Source organism: Neolamprologus brichardi, chromosome 11, assembly GCF_056152115.1.
Source record: "Neolamprologus brichardi isolate AB-2024 chromosome 11, ASM5615211v1, whole genome shotgun sequence".
Taxonomy (NCBI): domain Eukaryota; kingdom Metazoa; phylum Chordata; class Actinopteri; order Cichliformes; family Cichlidae; genus Neolamprologus; species Neolamprologus brichardi.
In genome coordinates this window covers 23819404-23833005 of record NC_142114.1, presented here as the reverse complement: position 1 = coordinate 23833005, position 13602 = coordinate 23819404, and the positions used below count along the sequence as shown (strand labels likewise).

At 40.2% G+C, this 13602-nt stretch overlaps 1 protein-coding gene across 2 annotated transcripts in view; it reads right to left on the bottom strand.

The window, feature by feature from the left end:
- Positions 1 to 10141, bottom strand: part of mef2d (myocyte enhancer factor 2d) — a 101705-nt gene extending 91564 nt beyond the window's left edge. For both annotated transcript variants that reach the window (XM_087848394.1, XM_087848395.1), the window contains exon 1: positions 9928 to 10141. The gene's annotated coding sequence lies outside the window, so the exon portion shown is untranslated. The remainder of the gene's footprint in view (positions 1 to 9927) is intronic.
- Between the last annotated feature and the right edge of the window lie 3461 nt (positions 10142 to 13602).

Genomic DNA, 13602 nt, shown 5'->3' with positions numbered 1-13602 from the left:
TATGATGAAAAATGGTCTTTCAAGTAGTAACTTACATTTTAATTTTATATCCATCTTGTCCTGTGCCTTTTAGAGATCATCTGTCAGTCAAGCAGTATGGATGGGAATGGGAATGATGTCTCCTCCTCAATGAACTTTCAGAGAGTATCATAAAATCATCAATCAAATCAATTGTTCTTACTAGAATGTTTCTCAAAGGAAAAACACAGAATAAGTAAATGTTTAAAACTACATAGAATAAAATGTTTGATTACAAAATTACAAGAAATCTCTGAGTAAGGAGTAATATTTCAATAATTTATAATACTCAAATTGAAAACAGTTAGCCAATTAATATTATTTGTCATATTTTGTACCTTAGCTCTTAACTTCATTAAGATTTTTACATCATTGTTATTTTAGTATTTGCATTCTGAAGAGCAGATTAGACATTACTGTCCTGAAACAAGCTGAGGATCTCACCCAGACCACAGCCTGTCCAACACAAACACAGCTAAACTAACAAGAAGTCTCCATTGAGCTGTTTGAAGCAGCCTCCATCCCGCACAGCCATAATCAACACTCCACTCCACGACTCGAAAATCACTCCACTCGTTAAGCTACCTCTTCACAGAAACACACACACACTTCAGTCTTCCTCAGGGTGGGCCCTGATAACCTCCCTGCCCTCCGGACTGACTCCCCCAACATCTCCCCAACCCGATTTTCTTCCCTCTTCTCTATGTGCTCATTACCTTAATTGATGTTTAACCCATAGATCAGCAGCTGATGATGGCCCAATTAAGAGCTTGCTGGAGGACAGGGATTAGTCCTGTGTAAGTAAGGGAGTTTGTTGGCCTGCAGTTACAGCTTTTGTGTACCCTGATTTTTCACTTTGGCCTTAAGGGTCAAATCAGAGAGACCATGTTGGCGAGTACTTACAGACTACATGAGGAAACAATTACAGTATGTACATTAGGGAATTTTCACCAGTCATGATAGCAAAGCTGGTAATATTTTCAGCTCGTGAGTCTGTGTACATTTGTCTTCAGTGCCAAATGCGGCCCTGAAGGGGGCCTGGTTCTGGTTTGAGTACTTTGGCAGGTGTTTGTACAGAAATTTTGTCAACATGAGTAAATGGCTCCAGAAGTTGGGTGGCCAAGGGGACCCACAACTGTCTGTTTGTCCGCATGTTGACAACATAAGAGTTTCAGTACTATCCAAGATTAATTTAAAAAACAAACAAAAACACTCATGTGTTCGAACCATATGCATCATATACCGGTGGAGTCCAGTGCTGCCCAAAGTGACTATTTCATTATCAGTGAAAACACTTTTCTCTGTTGCTCCAATTTATAAAAAAAAAAAAACCTTGTTTGGACTACAAAATGTTATTAACATTATTAACTGAAAAACATCCAACACAGACTCGACCGACCATATCTTTTTCAATTTAAGAAGCCTACATCATATTAATTTACAGGTTGATGATTTTAATTTGGTGGTCAACCAAAACACGCCATTGCTGCAGCTCTTTTCACCTTCTGGCTTCTTTAAATTGCTCGTGCATAAAAGCCCAGTCTGTTCTGAATAACATAAAAAAAAAACATTGTTTGCATATTCTTATGAGCATAGCAACAATCCACACAAAACTGGTAACTCAACCTCACCATTCATGTGCACACATTCAAGCCAGAGCCACAGCCATAAACAAGTCGCAACATTACAGGATGGCGTTAATAGTTCCTGGATTATTTGTGTTATATAGTCATGGATTACTCACAAACAAGCCATCTGAGGTCAGGTCAGAGACATGAAAATACAGTAACCCAGACACTGATTTCCATATCAGATGTAAAGTTTCTGACAGTCTGCCTGTTTTGCAGTTATTTTTGTTTTGGTTTGGTTTTTTTAAACATAGCTTTATGGACATGCGAGCAAGGCATAGGTTAACTACATACATATTATCTTTTGTGACTTTGCAGACCTTTTACATGCACAAACAATTATGTAAAATGTTAAATGGTACATTAAAGATCGTAAAAATTGATATGGCTAAACAATTTGTCTACAAGATATTTCAGGTCTTAAACAGTTTTAGTTCCTGCCAGTAAAATAACTCAAGTTTAGAAATATCTCTTTTCCCTGATGTATTCATAGGTTTATTTTTCACTGCTTTAACATCGCATAAAACAGAAATGACAAAAATCTAAACAATCTGTGACGATGTTTGAAACCAAATAATAAATGCATGCTTTTATGGGGTGGTATAGTACTTTTAACAAGGTGAGACAGATGGTGTTCTCATTTCACCGAGATCCTGGAACACTGATATTCCATGCCACGTGTAAACCATGAGGAAATATCCTAAATCCCACGTAAATGTTTCAAACAGTTTAAGAAATACAAAGGTGGATCCTGGTTTTTTTGGGTTTTTTTTAAAAAAGGACCAAAAGATAATCATATGCTGGACGAATAATCAGATTTCTTCTCTTCTTTTTTTCGTCCAAGTGTTCCCAGCTGGTATGAAAACAAAAGCTGGTAAATTACAGCAGAGCTCAGAGCCGAGCATGGTCATGCTTTGCCAAAAAAGCATTTCAGATCTCCCTGATGTCTTTATCGCCAGTAGTTCTTGTCAGGAGACGTAACACTTCTGGGAAAGTTTGTTTAAACTCAAATTTTGGCATAACCGAACCCATGATCGCAGATACTTACCGTTTGTCCTGATATCTGATTTTTTTTTTTTTAAATCATTTTAAGAAATACAGCAATGTTCAATTGATAGTTTTCTGTAATTCTAATTCTTTGTCAGTTGCACATAAAGGCTGTTTTCCAAACCACGACAATAGCAATTTGACCAAAATAACCCCAAAAAGCCTTATCTCAAGGTCCGCATGGTTTTTTTCCAGTACTTTCACCCATGTCCCGTGGTCTTCATTAGTAGACAGGAAATGTTCTGCTTTAATAAAAGCTATTTTGGTATTCCATTTGTGAAGTTAAAATCAATGTTAAATATTTCACAGCATTACTACAGAGAGATATACACACAGATTTGAAATTTTGCAGTAGATTTAATTTTGATTTACTACCACTAAATTGTATTTCAAGCATCCATGCCCCCAGATTGCCAATGAAAATGTTGGCTTGATTGGTTAAATGGATTTTTGCAATGCTTAGCGCAAGTAACAGCAAACTGTATCCGTGTCATGTAACATTGTTCGATAAGTCCTATTTATTTTGCTTTGCTTGTAATCCGAGCATGTATAACTAAAAATAAATCAAATCTAAAAATCTAACACACTGAACTCTTCCACTCGCGTTCAGGGGAAAGACAACAAACAGTAGACGCGATGAGCCGCGCGAGGAGTGGCAAATCTCGCCTGGTCTGGTTCCTCCACTACACGTGGGGCTTCTCTGGCTGCAAGCACAGAAGGGAGGCCATTTTAAAATCACAGCAGGGGGAGAGTGGATTGTGAGGTGAAGCTTGCTGCTGCTGCTACTTCCCACATTAAAAGGCTGATGGTCTCCTCTTGGTGCAAAAACACCTTTGGCTTTAAGTTCCATTAACAGAGAGGGAGTGAGGACATTTTTTCCCTCTTTCAATGTGCCAGGCTAAAGCATTGCCCTGCAATGATTGAATCATGGCCATAATAGCAGAAGGCAGAGGCCTGCTGTGCGGCTGAGTTCTTCCTGTTCTCCTTGCTCAGCGTGGGAACAGCCGTGGATAGAATCTGCCCTGGAATCAGCACACAAAAGAGGCCATGAAAGCAACAGGACCAGAGCAGGTAGTAATTGCTCCTTTCTGCTGAAATGCTCCGTCAGTTTGAAAAGGAGCATGGCTTGTGGTGCAAGGCTTTCAGTTTTGACAACGGTGAAGGGGTGACGCTTATCTAAGCCAACCTACAAGAAAGGTTTTTGCGCCATCGTGGGATGAGAGCGTGGGTCAGCTGAGGGTGAAAACACAGGGAAAACACATACCCAACACAGCTGCTTTACTACTATTATACAAGGCTAAGTCTGAGTTGAAAGGGTAAACAGGCAAATCAATGAGGTGGCAGGTGACTTGCCCTGCACAACATGGTAGCTACAGTAGCACAGCTTGCCTCTATTCAGCAACTTTCTTATTTCTTTTCTCTTCAGTTTCCTTGGTGCTGAAATATAAAACGGGGTTTTTAAGTTCCACAGCATGCTGATGTAATTTTCTGCTCTCACTAGCTAATGTGGCCTTGGCTTCAGCAGTGATTAAAGCCCATCAATACCCAGCCCAGCCAACAAACAAATTGATTAATGAAAATTAGACCTCAGACTTTTTCACTATGAAAGTCAGGAAGGTCTTGACTAATGGAGGGCTCTGGAAAATCTGTCAAGGAACAAATGCACCGCTGCTCACTTGTTCCTTAGTTTAATTCAAATCTCTGGTACAGTGTCTAAGCTTTCATTATCCCAACGCAGGTAAGAAGTGTTAGAATTTGGTCGTATTTTATCAAAGCTGCTGCTTCAATTAATGATCAGGTTTAACTAGCACATTAACTAGCAGGCATAATGCCAGAGCCCAATTATCTAAATACCCACATAAATTTAAGAAAACACACTTGCAACATTAGTACCTCGGGCATTTTTAAGTCATATCACATTACAATTCTTGGTAAATAGAAGATTTTTCTTCTAAGCACTTAAATGACGTTTCATGGCTCCTTCTGCAGTTTAAGACCAACATGCCTCCTTAAAGTGCTCAGAAAGATTACAAAAAGTTATTACTTCGAATCTCCACGTGGCATGGTAAATGAGGGCAAGGTAAACAAACATTATCCAACTTGCTGGTTAGTACTGATTTCAAATTAGTCAACCTTCTGAGTAGGGCTGGGCTATATCATACCGTTCACGGTAATACCAGTGTAATTTTGGGCAACAATAGGAAAATGAAATATCGCGATAGAATATGGGTAAAACGCGCATGCGCAGTGCCTTTGTTTACATACGCACATGGCGGCGCAGAATGAGAAGAGCGGAAAGTGGATCGTTAAATGAAACAGATGAACCAGAACTGGTTTGTAAAAATGCTGCAACTTCAGTGGTGTGGAACTGGTTTTGCTTTCGTCCGTCAGATACACAACAAAGCACTGTTTTTGGTAGAGCATGCTAGCGGGCCGTCATTATTACCGTGTTCTTTCGAAAATATGGCACACTTAAAATCAATCCTTTGATTTTTCTGAAAATCGACAGAGCCCCTTATAATCCCATTTGCCTTATGTATGAATTCTGGTTGTGTTTACTGACCTCGAAACGATTTTATTTAGTACACGGCGCACGAAAATCTGTCAAATGTTTCAGTACGACTTTGCTAAGCTACAAACCCGCACCGCTTGATGGATTGTCGGAGCATTACGGCTATCGTAGGCAGGAGCCTCACGGAGTGATACGTACTGTGCTTCAACATAATATTACCGTATTGTGTGTGTATAACCTCTTTTTAAGTTTTGTGGATATTATACATGGTTATGCTGAGGATATGTCAGCCAACTTCCACTGGAAATGCCTTTTGGTTAAACTGTCAGCAAGGAATTTGCATTTGCACAGTTAAATTTTTATATAACTTTTAATGCATTAAAAAAAAAAAACAGCTGCTTGTTTAAGTGAAAATACATTGATGGGGTTTTTTGCACTAATAAAGTTGTGGAGTTGTAAAGTATTTTGCCTAGTGTCAATTATATCGTCAGTTATATTATTATTATATATATCGCAAATTTTCAAATGTATATCGTGATAAATATTTTTGGTCATATCGCCCTGCTCTACTTCTGAGTCCTTCTGGATAAATGGCAGAGAGTAGTGAAAAGGAAATCAGAGTGCTGATGAATGATTAAATACAGAACTCATTCCTTTTAAGAGGCATTTTATTCTTTCTTCATAAAACTGTGATGGCATCGTTAGATAACATCTCTTGATTTCAATATACTGTGAATTATTCCACTAGTCACACCCCTTTGATGTTAACTAACTGAATGTTAAATAACTTCTAGATTGAGTTGACTGGCCAGTTGATCAGGGAAAAAAAAAAAATTAACTCAGCAGAAAGAGGTGAGGTTCAATCGGTTAGGCATTCTTATTGTTTTAACAGGCTGGTCCTAGAGGTAATTACACAGGAATTACATATGACAGGCAGGTCTGTCAACAACCTTTGACGCTGTTTATCATTTTGAAAAAATTATCCGCCTAGCGTGAGTCATTTATTAAAAAGGTTACAGCTGGCTATTTCAACGCATAATCCTTACGTGCATGCTAGTTTCTTTAGCAGGCGGCTTGCTTCATGTATGCATTTGCTAGAATTAAACTTTAGAGGCCTTTTCTATGTCCAAGAGATAAGAAAGAATATAACACGTAACATCAGTACCACAGTGGTTCAATGCAAAACATATATGTATATATTAAAATAACATTGAATGGGTTTTTTTTAAAGATTTTTGCCACTTTATTTGACTTTTTGAGTGTTCTGCCTCCTTGATAATTAAAATAAGTAAATATTCAATAATTAAAAGACCAGTTGCTGAAGATGGTCCCATATAGAAGATGTGAACTGCTGCTTTTGAGCCTCATGTAAGATTCACCAATGTAGAGCTGTTGAGAGCTGGAGCTGTATGGTCAATGTTGAGCACTGCAGAGCAAAGCGCTGCGTGGAAGTCCACAAACATGCCAGCTATCACCAGTTGTTGGATTGACAGCGGCAGGTTGGAGAGTTTTAACACGTCGTCCAACCCCAGCCCTAATATGAACTAATTAGCTGACTAAATTCAAATGAAATTAATGAATAACTCAGTCGGTTCAGTCATTTATCATCAAAACATTTTCTTCTCACATCTTCTCCAAAGGGAGGATTTGCAGCTTCTCATATTGAAAATTAAATTAACATTTTAAATTAATTTATTAATTGGCCAATTCACAATTTTCAAACACTTAACTAAAAAAAAAAAAAGTTTAATTAAGTATGAAAAAACAATCAGCAGCCTCAGCATTAATGCAATGGCATTTAAGGACACGTCCTACGAAGCCATCGAACTGAATGTTTAAATGCTGTACGCACAAGAAACCACGGGGCTGTGTATTTAAACACGTTCAGCTATGTCACTGTGCTTCTGACAGACACCGACAATCTCTGCAATGTCTGGAAAATGCGCCGGCTGACTGCCTGTGTTTGCAGTTCAGCAGGAAGCTGCACCAGGAGAGAATGATTGTACTTCCTCAAATTTGCAGAAGCAAAGAGAAGGAGGGGGGCACGCTCCCCCCACTGTGTTTTGACTGTGTCCAACAGAGCACACGATGGGAGCACATGGTAGAGCTCTGGCATGGAAAACCTAAATCAAACCTGGTTTTGTTCGTTTTGTTTTTCCCCATGTTCTCAATCTCAACTCTTAATTTGGATTCAGCTAAATTAATTTCAAGATAATGATAAAAGTCATCTCTGTAAGTTCTATCCTAGCTTGGATGGTGTTCTGACTGGGAATGAGAGCTATGCTATGTTGCCGGCAGTCACAGTTCTCAGGGACACAAAAGCCCATTATGACAGTTGAGCCTATACTGTAAGTTATCTGAAGCATAAGCCTCTTTTCACTGAACAAGTCCAGTTACAAAATAAATTTTGCTCAATTCATGGGTTGTATTCCTATATGGCCACACAAGCAGAGGGGAGAGTACTTTGAGACTCTATTGCACACCGAAGAGCAACTATTTTGCCTCCTTTTAAAGGTGCACCAGAGTGCAGCAGTGGAATAAACCTCTGAAGGAGATGGCGATGTTTTATATAGGACCTCTGATAATGTCAGAATCAGGATTACAGCCAGCAGGGTCACACCTCACAATCTCGCATGGAAGTAAAAGGATAAGAGAGATAAGGTGATTCATTAGTAAGGGGATAATCGCTGCCTGGACATTTTGATAATGTCAGAAACACAAAAAGCATTTCTTTCAATCAGTCCCACTTCAGATTTTACTCACATATCTTTCAAAAAAGATATGGCTGATGTAAACGTTAGTGTTTTTAGTGCAAAACCTAAGCTAGAGATTGGGGGAGAACAGCATACAATACAGGTGTTAAGATAGGGACGCTGCAGTTACACCCAAACCTGTGACCACCTTTACATCTTAGACTTAAACTATACTAGAGAATTAAACTGGGATACTGGCAGCTTCAAAACAGCGGCAAACTTTCAGACAGCGATCACATTTAAGATGTTAGACCAAAGAAAAGCTGAGGGAGACCAGGAGAAGATCTGATGTTGGCAGGTCCAGTTTTCTGGATGATGTTCTGACTCTGTTTTGAAGACTGATTTCACTTGAGAGTTGTAATTTGTTACTTCTTAGAACATAACTTTCATTTCTTGATTCACCACGCACGACATGTTCATGTTAAGATTAAAAAAGCAAAATAAAATCTATTTTCAGTCTTAAGTAGTAAATAAGCAAATTCTTCTGTGAATATTAACAGCGGTTTTTTATATATATTTTTTTTTAGCTTTCTGATTTGATGTTACTTGAAATGAGGAATTTAGTTCCAATTCTTGATACTTTTATATATTCATCAGTGGTTTAATGCCCACAGTCAGTTCTGCCCTCCATCTCCATATTACTGGTCTTATCAGGACAAACACTCATCTGTGGTGTAAGCTTCTAAGGCGAACATGCCCTACTGACAAAGACTCACAGAGAACACCTAATCTGTTCTCCTCTGGCTGCTGCGGCGCTCGCTAGCACCCTTACCTGGACTGGCTCCCTGGAGAGCCACTGACACCTTTTTGGCAATCTGGACTTTACCTGCAGGCATTGTTGAACCGCTCATCTGCCAGTGTTGCGGTGCATTCCTCTGCTGCACTAGATAATGATGTAATAGATAACTGTTCCTCCTGCCTCCTGACATGCCAGACTCCTCTCTAGGGACATATTCTCATTGTCTTGCTGCCCTCTAATCCCAATCACCTGCCTCTCTGAGATGCTGTGCGTGGGAAAAGAAGGCAGACGGGCCCGTTCTGATTTGAAGCAAAACTCAGAGCTGACTTGACAGCAGCTTTATTTGGGTTTATTGATGCCATCATTACGGGCTGCTTCCACGAGTAAAATGGTTTCCGGGTTTCAGGGGGAAATTAGAAGTTTGATGGCACTCTCTCCCGGGAGAGAAGCAATTACGCACGGCAATGAGAGCACAATTGTCGGAAATGGGCTCATGAAAGAGACATAAAATAATTCAACAGCCGCGATAGCTTAAAGGATATGAGGGAAAGCGTCCGATGTGGTTTTTGATAAAGAAACACAATTTCACCAATCACTACAGTTTTCCTAGAGCAAAAACTGCGCTCTTCTCTCTTCATCTGCCCACTTTCTCCGCAATGTAAACCTGTCATTTAACACGTTAAACGAAATTGATGGCGCAATAAAAGTTGCCAATAAACTAAACATGCGTTCTTTTCTTGGAATGAAATGGCTTTGAAGAAATGAAGAGAAATCACGTCAAAACCCGGCTGACACTTGTCGTAAATCGTTTCTGACAGCTCTTAATGGAGTGTTATTACTGTTGCGCACAACGCTCGAATCCACCAGCTGAGAGATGCTGTTTACTGAAAGTCTGTGGGACTGAAACGTGCGAGCACGCAGTGAGAAGTGAGCTCTGACTGTGGCACTGGCATTAACTTAGCAAACTACACGAAGAACTGTTTTCTTGATACAAACACTGACAGACACTTGGGAGGTTTTACACGAGTACCGTGCACATCCTCCTCAGAGTTACCACAACCACGGCTCTGTGGCAGTTTTTCAACTCCGACACAAACGTGCAAACACCACAACAACAAACAACACGGCGACTGGACACGCAGTTGCCAGAACTGCCCAAACACAGGAAGAGGCAGGAAAAAAATGAGGCAAACGTGAAATGCGGACACAAGCTGGTAAAGAGTGACTTACCCGGGCAGTGTCCACATCTGTTGGATGAGACGGGAGATTCAAGCGTTACACTTCGTTGCATTCAACGCGTTCAGGCGGTTTGGACGAAGATGAACTCTCCGCCGAGCGCGGTGGACTACCAATTAAAACAATTCTTCCTACTTGATGTACAATGTAACTATTTAGTTATGGCAAATGGTGCCTAATCTATCCTGAGTGGCATTGCTTTAAGATTGACAGGTGCGCGACCAATGGGGGGCGGCTGTCCGCGATGCCTCGACCAATGAAATTGTCGGTGCGGAGTTACTGGAAGGTGAGCTGAGAAGTAGGAAGGGCTGATGGCGACATCATGTGTTAAGAGTTTATATCCCTCCGCTTGTCTTGTTTTGAGAGCAAAGACACTCTCACTGCTTGTTATTGTGGGCTGCATTAACCGGAAAATTGGAGCTTATGCGACTTAAGCATATTTTGATTGTTTTTTAATTCTTGCTTTTGTTGCTTTGAATTCCCCCCTTTCCCAGATCTCCCACCATCTAGGAGATTTTCGTATATTTTTTGTGGGGAAATGAATAAAACAAACGTTTTAAATTATCGAGTGACATCTTTTTCTCTCGCACAATAGATGTTTAGGTTGTACATCTACCTAGAAAGGCATATAATTGCAAAATACTGCCTCTTTTCAATATCCAGTCCCTGGATAAATGTTAGGCTACGTCCTTTATTTGTTCTATTCGCATAGGTAGTCCTATTACACATGTTGCAAATAAATAAATAAAAATTAACTATTTGATTTCCGCGTGGAAAAGTTGCGTTTGTACTGGGTGTCCAGCGAGTGGGGTTCAGTAACTTTCCGCCGCCCTACTTAACCGTTCTTGGCGGAGGAACACGATGTTTACAGTGGGGACATAGGGACGTTACCTTGACACATGTAGTCAGTTGGCGCTTGTGGCGGAGCAGCGGGAGAAACACCTGCATGAAGATTACTTTTGCACCCTCCCGATTAGACTTCTTTCTTTCTATGTTAAAACCTTTTACTCTTTCCAATTTCAACGGCGTGTGTACGTTAGACCACGTCACGTTACGTCAGCACGGCGCAAATGGCTTGGCTTCGAGAAGTCGGCTAATAAGGGTCGTGCATGAGCTAGCGTTACGACTACAAAAGGTGACGTCACGGTCCTGTAAAGTTAGTTCAGCGGTTTGTCAGTAACTTTTTAATACCCGTGAAATTATAAAATGGAATAAAGTCCGACTTAGAGACGTAGAAAATATACATTTTTTTTAAACGATCCACTTTAATTAATTTTCTGTGTCATAAAAACTAATAAAAAATCTGCAAAATGCCTGCAAAGTAACTGTCAGCTAAAATGTTCATTAAAATGTAGTCCGGGCGAAATATAAAGTACTTGGCAAGAAATAACACTCTCTAAATGTTGGGATGAATGTAATTTGTTACTTTCCAGCATTTAATAAATCAGTGGAATGCCAGGTAAAATAATTTAAAATAGAATAACAAAAAAGAACTGAAGATAAACAAAACATATGATGTAGCATACCAGCATATACCATCTGCATGCCAAGAGTGTGTGAGTGTATTCCTGTACACGGGCCCACACCTGAATGTGATGTGTGGGCGTCATGCAGAGGGAATGTGCCACACAATCTGGACTACACTGTCACATTGCATGGTAATGCCACATATGACAACAGCAGCACACAGCAGGGAGTGGACAGCTGACTTCTCTCACACAGCAGCGAGATGGAAATGCTTCCCACAAGGGGAAGGAATTTGTGTTCAGGAACCTTCTAGTTTGCAGTGTTTTATCTCAGTGAAACTTACTGATGTTGAGCAACAATATTTCACATAAAAACATACTGAGGGAGAGTAAGGCCGAATAGCTGGTAAAGCTTATTATACAACATCACAAATCTTAAGATGAAGATAAGATTTCCTTGCTGCTGATAAAGTTGAATAAGGAAGAACCAACGTGATGAATTAACAAACACTAGTAGCAGTATAGTGACAACAGCTCAGACACTAAGAGAGGGAGTGACAGAGAGAGATTACCCAGTGTTTTCTGCTTTACATAAGAGGCTTATACGGTGGGGTTTTTCGGAGGAGAATTGCAGTAGTCAGATGGACGTCCCGCTGTCCTCCTCTCTTACAGCTGGGTAGTCCAGCGGTCAGCTGCTCGCCCCCGGGGTCAGCGAAATGCCACGGGAAAAATTACAGCAAACAATCGCAGCCAGACTAGAGTCTGGAATAAAAACAGGAAACGAAGCTCATGTCAGGCAGTACAAGTGGCATAATCAAAGCTACTGATCCTGCTGAGATATAAGTTACTGCATTATTTAGAAGTTTAACTTTGTCGTTGTCAGATTGCACAGATTCCATTGTAGCGGCATAAACTGCTTTTGTGGGGACTTTTTCTTCTCACAATAATAGAAGTAAGCAGAGCTTTTCATTCAATCCAACTTGTACCTATTGCTTGGCGCCCCCTGTTGAAGCAAAGATGCTACACGAGGCCCTGTTAACCGTAATTCATTAGATAATTCATTTGAGATCATATATAGAGCACCAAACAGATGAAGCACAAAGAGACCTGCATCACATATGTACCACTGAGAAAAGGTGAGCAAACTGGCTACTGAGCACTAGTCCGGTGTTAAATGTTATCTTCATGCAGTACCTGTCTGTGGCTGTTTTTTATCTATTTTTGGTCTGTGGTAGATTATATTTTGCAGGGAAGACAAATTGCTGTTGCAGCATGCACTGATATTTTAGACAGTAGTCGTACATGAAAAACAGTTTTCTCACTCTGGTGTTGGAAAAAACGTGGCTGATCTGCACACAGCTGTTATCTCAACCTCACCTTTAGGAGGAACTGAAGTGGGTTTCACTGATGTTCTGGGGTGTGAATGGAAGTAAATCCCTGCACCAGGTTTAACATGTGTTAGAAAGCTTGTATAAACAACTTCAAAGGAGGGAAAAGCTACAAAACTTGGGCTGAAAATTAATTGCTACAACCTATAAGCAATAGTTCAGAGTTGCTTCAATGTATTTTTAATATAGGCGTGTCCTTGTCTTGTACTGTACTTGTACTGTAGTAGGCTTCTTCTTTCAAGATGGCCACCAACTTATGGGAAGGTGGTAGGCTACTCATTGTATTTTTTGTCATTATTATAAATAAAAGAGGTGGAAAATTGGTGTTGGTGCACTGGTGAGGCAAAACACTGAAGCATGTTTCACTGAGTCCCAGATCCCAAAGAGACAAACACGAAAACATCAGAATCTCTTTGGTTGTAGAAATGCCTTTATTTTAATGTGAATCTGAAGATTGCAGTCAGTTGTGCCAGTGCCACATTATATTTCATGTTGCCATGGTATTTTAATTGCTTGAGCTGGTGTTTGTGCAAACTGCAGTTGTGGGGGGGAAAGGGCTCAGTTGGGCTCAGTTGGTCTCATTTAGCAGAAAGTTCAGAGATATAAGCAGGAATTCAGTAACCCCTCTAGTGTCCATCAGCTTGAATTCCCAACCCACAATGCTCCTGAAGACTGCTAATGTGTTTGGGAGGGCATGAGGTCACTATGGCTGGAGAACACTGCAGAAAATGACCGGTGTTATGCAATCAAAAGAAGACTCTTCTTTCATGAACTGATGAATACTGACAACTGCTCCATGTTTGTGCATTAGCTCC